Here is an 11892-nt window from a genome sequence, read left to right as displayed (position 1 = left end):
AGAATAGTGCAACAATGAATGAATGGAAACCCAAAATCTCTGTAAATGTTTATGAAAATTAATAAAATATAGAAAAAAAAAACCAACAAAAAACACTACAGCTTCTGTTTTCCCAACTCAGTCAAACACAAATGTCGCCTCACCACAGGAAGGCCGTTCCAATTCTCCGCAGACCCAGCCCCTCCCGCTTTCCTCTCCTCTCTCCCCAGCCCGTTCAGAAACGTCTCCTGCAATCACTCTCTTCTTTTTCCAACCCTAACCTACAATTAAAAACATCACCCGCCTCCTCTGATCACATCAGCAGCCCCAAACAAAAAACACACAGGTAAATTCACGAAACCTCTCTGCTCCTGCTTTCTCCGTTAATGTGTTAGCTCAGGCAAGCCCCTCTTCCCCCCTCCCGCTTGGGGTAAGTTCCCAGAGAAAAATGCCAAAGTGAATAGGAAGTTCTCACTGCTGCCCACAGCATCCAGGGAAAAGCTAGAAACTACCTCCAAACACCCCACTCGCCTCCTAACACCCTATTTGAGACCTGGCAGGCCTTTAAAGTTCCAATGCCTGAAAAGAACGTACAGAAAAAACCTTGTGCCTGACAGAAAGTGAATCTGCAAATGTAACTGCCTTACAGCAGCGGTGACAGGTCGGAAAACACCTACTCCTTACCTTTGGGTACTTGCTTCAAGTGTGGCAAAGAAGGCCATTGGAGTTAGCAACTACATTAATCCTCGCCCTCCAAACAAGAGCCTGCTAATGCGGCCTTATCCTATCTGTGGAACACAGGGCCATTAGAATACAGGCTTCTCTTCTAAGCAAAGTCCCTAGGAGAATAGCCAATTCAGCAGACCCAGTTCCCATCCTGGCTGATCTCTTAGGCCTGGCCATTGAACACTGAAGATGCCCAGGTTCAACAACCCTCACCACTCCTGCTAAGCTCCCAAAGTAACCCTTCAGGTACCAGGTCAGGTAAACCAGTTTCCTTTCTGCTTAACACGAGAGCTAACTGTTCAGTACTCCCTCCTTTCTTGGGTTCTGTTTTCCCTACCCAGGTCTCAGTAATAGGGATTGATAGCCTTCCTTCAAGCCTCTTACCACTCACCAGGCATTGTCAACCCTATAATATAGTATCTTTCCACACCATTGGTAACTTCTCACTACCAACCTGTTTTTCGTTACTCTAAAACAAACTCCTCTTCTTTTCCTGCTAGACCCCAATTCCCTGTCTCTGAACAACACTGCATAAGTTTAAAACCCATCATTACTTGCCTACTTTGCAATAAACTTCTTATCCCTAAATAAATGAATAATCTTTTGCTGTGTAGTCCCTCCTACCAATTTTCACAAACCCACACTGTTCAAACTTCCTAGCCTCCAAAGGATATAGAATATCCCCTTCCAAGGCCCAACTGTCTCTCCTCACAGTCACATATATCAGCTTTCGGTTAACTCCCACCACTAGAAGTCTAACAGTCAATCAGCACATAGCCATTGAAAGCCTCAAGCCTCCTCAAACTGCTGATCAAATCCTCTCCTTTCTCACTTTATTAGTTTCCTCAGACACTGAATCTTCAATTTTTCTTTACTTGCAAAGCCTTTCCCAAACTCCAATACTTCCTCCTACAGTTCCCACCCTTTACCAAATTCCTCTAAATCTTTCCACTTGCTCACAGATGAAAATGAAGTATTGCTGTCAGTGTCTTAGCTCAACCTCTTGGACCCACCGTCACCCACTGTATACCTATCTAAACAGCTAGACATTACCACACAGGGGTGGCAGCCTTGCTTATGAACTCTAGAAGCTGCAGCTATTCTCACTAAAGAAGCACTTAAACTCACCTTAAAAAGACCCCTACAAGTCTTTTCAAGCCACAGACTTCGAGATCAACTTTCACATCGTTTTCTATCCTTATATCCTCCTAAGCAGATATAGAAACTCTACCTACTTTTCTTAAAAACCCTGATATTTGCCTCTCTCAATCACTGTCCCTCAGTCCAGCCACCCTACTTCCAGTAAATGCTTCAACCTTTTTCATTCACAGCTGTCCTGAAGTCCTCGAAGACATGAACTCTTTATCTGACCAATCCATCTCAAATCCAGTGCATACTCTGTAGGTGAAAGCTCTTGTATAACCTCTCAAGGTCACCATCAGGCAGCCTATGCTGTAGTTTCCATTAACAAGATGTGGAAAGCAGCAAAACGTCCTGAGGGCACAACCTCACAAAAGGCAGAGCTTATTTCCCTAACAAGAGCCCTACATCTAGCTATAGGACTGGCAGCCAACATTTACACACATTCTAAATATGCCTTTTATAGCTCATTGCCACTCTGCTATCTAGCACAGGCAAAGCTTTAAAACAACAAAGCAAACCGTATCCCAAAAACTTTAGCCTTGTAACAACAACAACATCCAGGCCACACCGCACACACATCAACTCCAAGGCCACACACCTGGACAGGATTAAGAATTTCACACATATACCAACCACAAAAAAAAATGTGTCTCCTATCTATAGTAAATACCTTGTCTGAAGTTAAAGCCTTCCCACCTGGGCAAAAAATAGCAGATAAAGTCACTGAAACCTTACTCAAGCATATCATCCCCAGGTTTGGCCTCCCTACTTCAATACAATCAAACAACGGTCCTAGCTTCATCTCCAAAGACACCCAGCAGGTATCATCTAGTTTAAGTATCTACTATAAGCTGTACTTACCATATCATCCCCAACTTGAAGCAAAATAAAGCACATACATAGACTCATTAAGTTCTATCTTACTAAACTGTCAAGTTACACAAAACTTGAATTACTTCCTATTGCCTTAGCCTGTATCTGAACAACACTATGCTCACCGTCCTTTCTAAACTCCTTCCAACTGATGTACAGCCTACTACTTCTGCTAAACCATAACTTACTAACCAAACCCCTTCTTTTAGCATCAGACCTGTCTCTCTCTCCTCAAACAATTACTCTGAAAATACTCAGACCACTGTATACCCAGACCCTCGTCTGAAGATTGGCACCAAGCCACTAAAGTCACTTCAAAAGAACACCATTCTTGTAAAACAGCATGCACCCAAGCCTCTCCCACCATGCTAGAGCAGGCCTTGTGCAGTCATTCTGACCACCCCCACAGCTGTTAAGGTCATGGTGACCCCCATTGACACCACCTTTCTCAAGTCAAACATGTTTCCCTCACTGAGCGAATTTCCTACACCTCTTAAATTGTGAGTCCTACCACTCTTCACTCAGCACTCAAGCCCCCCCCAAAACCTTCCACACAGCAGTCTACTCCAACCATATGCCTCATTACCTCAGCAGATTGCTCTCAACAAAAATACCAAACAACAATCACCTTTTCAATTCATGCAGAATCCGTAATATTTATAACATCAAAGTTTTCTATTAAACAAACAAACAAACCACACTTCTACCTCTGTATCTCAAAGCCCTGGAATACCCAGTGGCAAGCTAGAGTAAAAGACACACTATATCGTACTAGGTATAGTCCCTTGCCCTCTAGCACAATACATATAAGCAAAGAATACTCTAGATGCCAATTGTTGTTGTTGTTGTTAAGTGCCGTTGAGTCACAGGCATCTCATAGCGACCCTATGAAGGAGAGTCCTTGACGCTTGGGTGCCTTTCATCCTCTCTCCAAGTTCATAGGGTTTCCGGGCAAGCTATTATGGAAGTGGATGCCACTCCTCCTTCCAAGCTTGTTTTAATCGGAGCTCCACCCCACTCTCAGTCCACATTGGGTAGCCAACCATTAATGCATTTGACACATCCATGTCACAGTGTTCAGCCTCATAGCAACCAGAAGTGACCGTGGGACAGCAACTTGTATACCAGGGCTATACAACCTAGAGGAATACCCAAGTATAAGTCTCCAAGCTGAGCAGAAGATAATAGAACAAGCCTCTGGAGAGCCACAAACTATGCATGCCTCAGCTTGGTTCCAAATTATCCAGGGCACCTGCACCGTACTATTCCTTAACCAAAGCCAAATGGCAACCAACTTTTCCCATTGTTTCCTGTGTGCCTCTTTACAAGGACCGTTGCTAGCTGCAGTACCAATCAATTTCTCTAGACCACACTCCACCAAAACACCTCAGGCCGTTCCATCAGCCCAAACTGAGTATTCCACCATTCAAGGACACATTCCCTTCTGAAAACCAGAGCCTGATAAGCAGACCAAGCCCTCTTGCATCAAACACCCTCTGCAATAGAACATGAGAACTGTGTACACAATGTTAACATAAACAAGCTCACTGTAGCTGAACCAGGACAACACTTTTAGTGTATTAAGACTCTATCCAGAATTCAACCACAAGCCTTCTCCCAAATTAACTAAAACCCCCATTTCTAGCTTAAATTCTTCCTTCTCTAAGACCAATAATAATCATAAGCATACTGTTATTAATCGCTCCATGTCTCTTTAAGTTTTTACTTCACGGGATCAAGGAGATGACCAACTTAATTCTCCCCTGGCAACTAATCTCAGACCCACGTACTACAGCCTCTGAACCCCCAGATCATCACCCCTGTTCAGCAGGAAGTAGCCAAAAGAAAGATACGTCGCCCTGTTTTGTCACTAAAGAGGCTGAGATGTCAAGTCTGTTCAAAGGGGGCCAAAGAGAAGAATGAAGAATTCAGAACTCAAATGCTGACAGCCTTCTTGGTGCTGATAAGAAGAGCTAACAGCCTTGCCTGCCTGGCTGAGCTAGCAGGTGGATTGTTAATCAAAGTGGAACGACCCTCCCTAAAGACTCTGTTTATAAAAGTCCTCCCCAGTAAGTTCACAGTGTGACTTCCCATTCTCCATCTCCAGAATGAGGAGCTCACCCGGGAGGTCCCCCGCCCCCACCTCAAATAAAGCTACCTTAAGCTTTCTCTCATTCTCTCTGATTTCTTCCTCAAGTCCACTAACTTAAACATGTATGTTCATGTACCTGCAGGCATGTACGTGTGTGTGTGCATGCATGCATGTGTATGCCCTGTCTTTCTACTTTGCTCTTCTGGCTAGCATCTCTGACCAGTTTCACTTCTAGAATATTTCTAAAGTGCTTTCCCATTCACTCTGCCTTTCCAGATTAGTGAATCTTTTAAGAATTATTTTCTTTAAGGGAGCTCTGGTGGCCTAGTGACAAGAAGCTGCACTGCAATCCCAGAGGTACATGGTTCGAGTCCACCAGATGCTCTGCAGAAGGAGGGACAGTCTCCTCCTGTACCAGTCAGATCCAATTTGATGGTAAACACACACACACACACACACACACACACACACACACACAAACAAAAAAAAGAATAAAAAATTTTTAAAAAGATTGCCTTTAAATAAAAAAAAAATAATTATTTTCTTTAAAAGAAAACCAAACAAACTTAATGACCCTCCTTGCTGCAGTTAATAAATGCAAAATTATGGTAATTGTACCCAAGCAAAGTACTTGTGCTTGATTGGAACTCAAACTCAGGAAGGTGGCAGAGGTGTGGGTAGGTCACCCTGAGGTGTCCTCTGTGACAAAGTGGCTTGTACTTGTCCTGCTGCCACTTCCAGGTGCTATTCTGTGACTTGCCTCCACTCCCTCCTCATGGCCGTCACCGAGAAGAAATGAGAGAGAAGGAAAAAGAAACAGCTGCTCCTGGGGCATCATTTTCTCGGAGCCAAGACCTCCTAAAGGTGCTATCACAGCTCCTGAGATGGGGGCTGGGGGTGGGGGTGGGGAAGCAGCTTGGCTCACTCTGGGGAGAAGTCCAGAACAGGAGTCAGGGACCTGGGACTGACACTGAGCCTGTGCCAGAGCCAGCTGTACAACCTTGGACAAGGTCTCAACCTCTGAGCTCAGCCTTCTCATCTGTAAAGTGAGGCTTAGCTAATGTCTCCTACATAGGGTTACTGCAAGGATTAAATGAAAACATGTTGATGAAAGAGCTTTATGTAGTGCAAACTGCCATACAAATCCCAACTGCTATTATATGTTGATCTGGATGAGAAGGAATAATATCAAGCCCCTTAGTCTAATGGCCCAGAAAAACCTCAGTCCAGCCCCTTTCCAACTCCACTGAGCCTCACCCAATCCCTCCAACTCCATCTCAAGTTACCCATCACAGCAGTCTTCCCCACCCCCCAACCCCCCACCCCAGCCAACCCTGACCTTGTACTTGCTCTTCAGGCTGTGTATCCAAGGCTTCCTCTGTCTTGAAAGTCTCTCTTCCTCTTTCATTTTCATCTGCCCACAGACACTTCCTCCAAGGCCTAAGTGCCAATCCACCTCCTCTAAATATTGCCTCTGACAAAGTAGATTAAGTAAGACCAGTTTGCTCCATGTCCCCAAAAGAGCAAAACATTGTGACACCCACAGCCCTAAGCCAAAGTCAAGGATAGTGCTGTATAAATAGGTGTAGGTGGATGAATACCATGGTGAAGTTAATGATAAGATTTAGCAATTTAAAGAGCTAACTAACACCTTGGAAGTACTTACTATGCACCAGGCACTCCACTAAGAGCTTTACACATATTAACTCATATATTGAGGGCGGGCGGGCTGACTCTGTGGACTTAAGTGCCCCTCTGCTCTAAGACTCCAGCGTAAGCATCTCTGACTTACTAGGACCTTCCCTGTTGGCCCCAAACAGAATCAATATTCCTGCCTCCATGCCCAGGGTGCTTCATATGTTGACCTAATTTTACCAGCTTTTAATTATTCGTCAGAGTGACTGTCTCCCCTCCCAGTCTGTGAACATCTTGAGGACCATGGCCCTGTTATATTAATCTTTATTAGCCTCGGCGTCCAACAGTGACTGGCACATAATTGTTGGTCGTTAAATGTTTGTTCAATGAGTGCACAGATGACTGGAGTCATTAACACCATCTCCTCTAATTTCATGGGATTTTAAGAGCTCTGCTTTCTAACGGACATCTTCTGAACCTCCCGCTTCCAAAGCACTCTAGACCTGTAGTGTGAGGCCAACCATGCTCTGGCATCCACTTAAATAAACGAAATAAACTTTTGCTACCAATCTGTGATCAGTGCAGAAATTGGGAGTGAACAATTTCTCAACAAACTGCAATTTTATTAAATTGAGCTTTTATTTTTGCATGTCTTTACTCTTACTCAGTTTTTCTAGTATTCCATTTTCATTATATTTTACAATTATTGTGTGTACTGTCGAGTAGGAACCATTTCATAGCTGACTGATCAGTAAGTTTCCACAGGCAGTTCATCACACAGTAAGAGCTGCTGGTGGATTTGAACCATGTACCTTTGAGTTGGCTGTGCAAATCTTTGCCATTAAGCCACCAGAGCTCCCTACTCTTTACAACAGTTTCCAAAATTAAAAAGGAATAAGAAAACCCTCTAGTTCTTAAGATACACTGTTGTTGTTGTTGTTGTTGTTGTTGTTGTTGTTAGGCAGCATCAAATTGGTTCCAACTCTTAGTAACCCTGCGTCCAACAGTGCACACACTGCCTGGTCCTGCACCTCCGCTCAGCCATTGCTGTGTTTAAGTCATCACTGCAGCCACTGTGTCTCTCTATCTCATTGAGGGCCTTCCTCTTTTTCTTGGATCTTCTACTTGATTAAGTTTGGTGCAGAAACTATTTGATGTGGCTTTTCTAGCCGTGATCTTTGCAACTCCCACCCTGTGGCTGGATCATCATATCATCATCTTGTTCCCATTCAAGTTGGAACTGACTCATAGCTGATTCTCTCTTGGATTTTCAAGGCTTTAAGTCATATGGGAGGAGATTACCCATCTTTTCCTTGTGTGGAGTCACTGGTGGATTCAAACCATCAGAGTGTGCAGCCTTTGAGTTAGCAAGGTACCTCTCTCCTTACGGATTATGCCACATGATTGGAGGGGGCTATTCAAATGTAAGGTATTGCTGGCTCTCTAAGGGAACAGGTTAGATGACCGAGAAGATGATAATAACAATTAATGTGTTCTCTCACAGTCCTCCCAACAATCTAAATCCAAGTGTTTGATTAAATACAAAAAGCTATAAAATCTTGCATAGCCTGAAAATTCATTTCAGTTATCTCCCTACACTAAACTCCAGAAACTTGCTTTTCACACTGTGTATTTAATTTTATAGTGCTCTCTCCTTATGATAGGCCTATTCTAAAACCATGCTTGGCTCCAGTAACCAGACTCAATTTCCTTCAAGAGCCATAGTTCCTTATCTGCTCTCCATGTTTCCACACTGATTTTGAGTTGGACAACCTTTGGTTAACTTTACGAAGCATGAGAAGGGTGGAATTTTTCTGTTGGGTGTTTTTTCCCCCTTTCCTTCCTGCTAATACTTTTTTATAGAAAAATGTCATTTCCTCAGAGCATCTCATAATGCTTTGAATTTCATATGCATTAAAAGAGATTTCAACTTCTTGACAATGAAGGGCTGTTGTTGTTTTTAAGTGCTGTCGAGTCATAGGCAACTCATAACGACCCTATGAAGGAGAGTCCTCGATGCTTGGGTGCCTTTCATCCTCTCTCCAGGTTCATAGGGTTTCCAGAGGCAAGCTATTATGGAAGTGGATGCCACTCCTTCCAAGCTTGTTTTAATCAGGGAGCTCCACCCCATTCTCTGTGCGCATTGGGTAACGGAACATTAACACATTTGACACATCCGGCTTAGGGAAGTAAAAAAATAAAAAAAGAACCAAATCTTGGCATTTCTTAATTTTCTTTAGATTCAGCACACTATGAGTTATTTTTGAGATTTTAAAGTTTCTTGTTTTATCATTATTGCTTGTATTTAGGCGCTTTAGAATTCTAGGAGAAGTAAGATAAGAAAGAATATGGTTGATTTTGATCCTGGACAATAATGGTACCTTTATGGGGATGTAACTATGAAAACAAGGTGTATAAAATGCTAACATGAGGATTGGCCAGTTTAGCCTCCCTGCACACTGACCCCAGGCATAAAAGAAGTCATCTCAGAGGCAGAAAACAGGATCTCAACGCCATCAAAAAAGAAGAGCCAGGAGTTGAGTGTGTCGTTGGACTTGAGATTCCTGCACTGAAACTCCTAGATCCAGAAGACGCAAAGTTGTTGCAGTTCATCTTGATATTCCCACCTTGTGAACCTGGGGGTGGTCAAGTGATGCTGTCCTCACACCCACACCATTTTTACCATCAGTGTGATGTCCTTCCCCAGGGACTGGTGCCTTCTAATAACATGCCCAAAAGTATGCGAGGCAAAATCATTACTTCTAGGAAGAATTCTGGCTTCATTTTTCCCAAGCCAGTTTTGCTGAGTTTTTTGGCAGTTGGTGGTATATTCAATACTTTTTGTCAACACCATGCTTCAAAGCATAAGATCTGTGCATGGCATAACTGATTTGCGCTTGACTGGTACACTAAAGGTTGGTGGTTTGTAACCACAAGTAGCCTTGGCTATCTCCTTTTATAAAGATTCCAGCCAAGAAAACCTACAAACTCTACTACTCTGTAAATATGTCTTGGAGAGGGTGCAGCTGGAGTGCTCCCTGGAGGCAAGAATGATGAGGCTTTGCCCCACATACTTTGGGCATGTTGCTAGGAGGGGCCATTCCTTGGAGAAGGACATTATGCTTGGAAGGATGGAGGGTGGGCGAAGGAAAGGAAGACCCTCGACCAATTGAATTGACATGGTGACTGCTGGAGTGGGCTCTAGTGTGTCAGGAAGTGTGAAGACGGCACAAGATAGGACAATGTTCAGATCTGTTCATACAGTTGCTATGGGTTATACTTGACTCAATGGCACCTGACAACAACTACAAAATTACAGCTCATTAAAAAGCCTATGGGACTCTGCACCACAGCTAATCTGAGAAGTATAAGTCCAGGCCCTCAATCCTCACTGGGATACAATGATTAAAACCCAACATAGGAGTTTACATAACCCTCACAGGCAAGAGGTGAGTGTTTGGGTCCCACCCACCATAAGCTGTTCTTAAATCTGTCTATCTCTCCTACTATTTGGAAGGACATGGAGTTGTCTTTTATTCCTGTTTGAGTTCCTCATATTTCCTCTCTCTCTTCCAAATCTAGCTAGTTCTATGAAGGAATCTTGACCTGTCTGACCTTGGATTGAAAGAAAAAGAGGATAAAGGAAAAAACAGAAGAGTATTTGGGATGGTCAGTCTGGGAACAGAAGGTGCCAGTAGAACCCAAGCTCAATGATAGAGGTGTTAAGAGCAGCAGTGTGAAAATAAGGTTTCTCTGGTGGAAAAGCTCAGGCTGAGAGGAGATAGAGAACACAGAGTTTTCGAAGGGCACGTGCTGTGTATGTAGATACAGTCACATCACTGAGCTGGAAGGATGAGAACTGGGCCCTTGCAAGTGGAAAGAAAGAGTTTGGGGACAAATGAAAGATGATTCTGAATCTCTTCACAGAAGGAGTGGTAAATGTGAAGCTGTCTAGGTCAGCACTATAAACAGGGAGGTCATGGAGTTATGGAGAAGTTCTTGCTCTCCCCACCTCCAGGGTTTAATTCAGTGAAATCAACCCGATGCCACTTCAGACAGAAGGAGAGAAAATCTGACTCTCAGGCCAAAGAGGCAGGAAGAGCAAGACTTGATTACAGTCAATCGATGTCATTAGCATATTTAAAGTTCATGTCAAGGGGAAGGCAATGGCGCTTGGAAACAAAAATTTTGATGGTGTTTATGAAGCAGAGAGAAACACAGACTCTGGAAACCTGGAGCTGTTTACATCCTTGGACCCATGGTGTGCTCCAGGGACTGAGGTAGGGGGAAGGGCCCATCCAGGGCCCACCTACTTGACGACCAGATAGCTTCTCTCCTCTGATTGCAGGAGCCTGTTAGTAACCTTCTACTCAAGAATTCTGCTTTCTACAAAGAACTGTCTTGAGGGAGGAACTCAGCTGATCCATACTTTGGGTGGTGGTGGTAATGCCACTCCACCCTCATGAAGCACCAGCCACTATTCTAAGACTTTTGCTTAAAGAAACCAATTGTAGCTAGCCAACAACTCTACCAAGTAAACATTGCTACCTCTATGTTCTTGATGAGAAAACTGAAGTACTGTGACATCAAGTTCCAGTTTCAGGCAGCTTGAAAGAAAGCAGAAGAGCCAAGACTCACACCCAGGGGTCCGACTCCGGAACTGGCGCTGCCCTAGACTCCTCCGCCATGACTTTGTTGAGAACTAGATGTGGGCAGTCTGACTGGGGCTTTCATTCCTTTCTCTAGAGATTAGCCAGGGTGAGTCAGCTGCAGCTCCAAACGACCAACTCGTGGGCAATAACTAGCTGGGAGTTTTATGAGACGGTGGACTGGCTTTACCCAGCAAGTATGACCCTATGTGACTCGGTTAATGTGACCACCTGGCTTTCTGGACAATGCCTCTTCCCACTTTCACACTCCAGATTCCATCAGGGCTCAGCCCTCCTGACCCTTATAATGGAAGTGAATGGTGAGCAACACACGGGCATGCTGGGGAAAGCTCAAGAGCCTGAGGGACTTCACACAGGCCTCAGTGTTCAAAAGGTTAGAGGGTCGCCTGCCCGAGCTGGGAAACCTGGGGGTCTGGTGGAGCTCCACCGAGAGGGGGCGCTGCGGCCTCCTCCTGCTCTGCGCGCAGGGTTCGGGAGGTCCCCGGGTTCGAGCTTGTTCCTCGGGTGCAACTTTCGTTCCCCGAATTCAAACCGTTTCCAGGCCTCGAGTTGTGGTCCCCTGGTTCGAGCTGTGGTCCTTGGGTTCGCGCTGTGTTCCCCGCGCTGCCAGACAAAACACGCCCAGTTTTCCTCCAATCTTCAGCAGCCTGTTAGTCCTGCAGGGCACCCCTATCTCTCCAACACTGTGGGGTACCCTGGCCCAGTTCCTTGCCCAGGCAAAACTAGGCAGCCGCTTAGCTAGCAAAATTAATAAATGATATGGCTGGATGGATG

At 44.5% G+C, this 11892-nt stretch overlaps 1 pseudogene; it reads right to left on the bottom strand.

The window, feature by feature from the left end:
• The window catches only part of LOC102856682, a 173725-nt pseudogene that overhangs the window by 161283 nt on the left and 550 nt on the right, over nt 1-11892 (bottom strand).

Source organism: Elephantulus edwardii, unplaced genomic scaffold, assembly GCF_000299155.1.
Source record: "Elephantulus edwardii isolate Elephantulus edwardi_28Jun2011 unplaced genomic scaffold, EleEdw1.0 scaffold00216, whole genome shotgun sequence".
Lineage (NCBI taxonomy): Eukaryota > Metazoa > Chordata > Mammalia > Macroscelidea > Macroscelididae > Elephantulus > Elephantulus edwardii.
The sequence above is the reverse complement of the archived record's forward strand: the minus strand, read 5'-3'. Positions and strand labels throughout refer to the sequence as shown.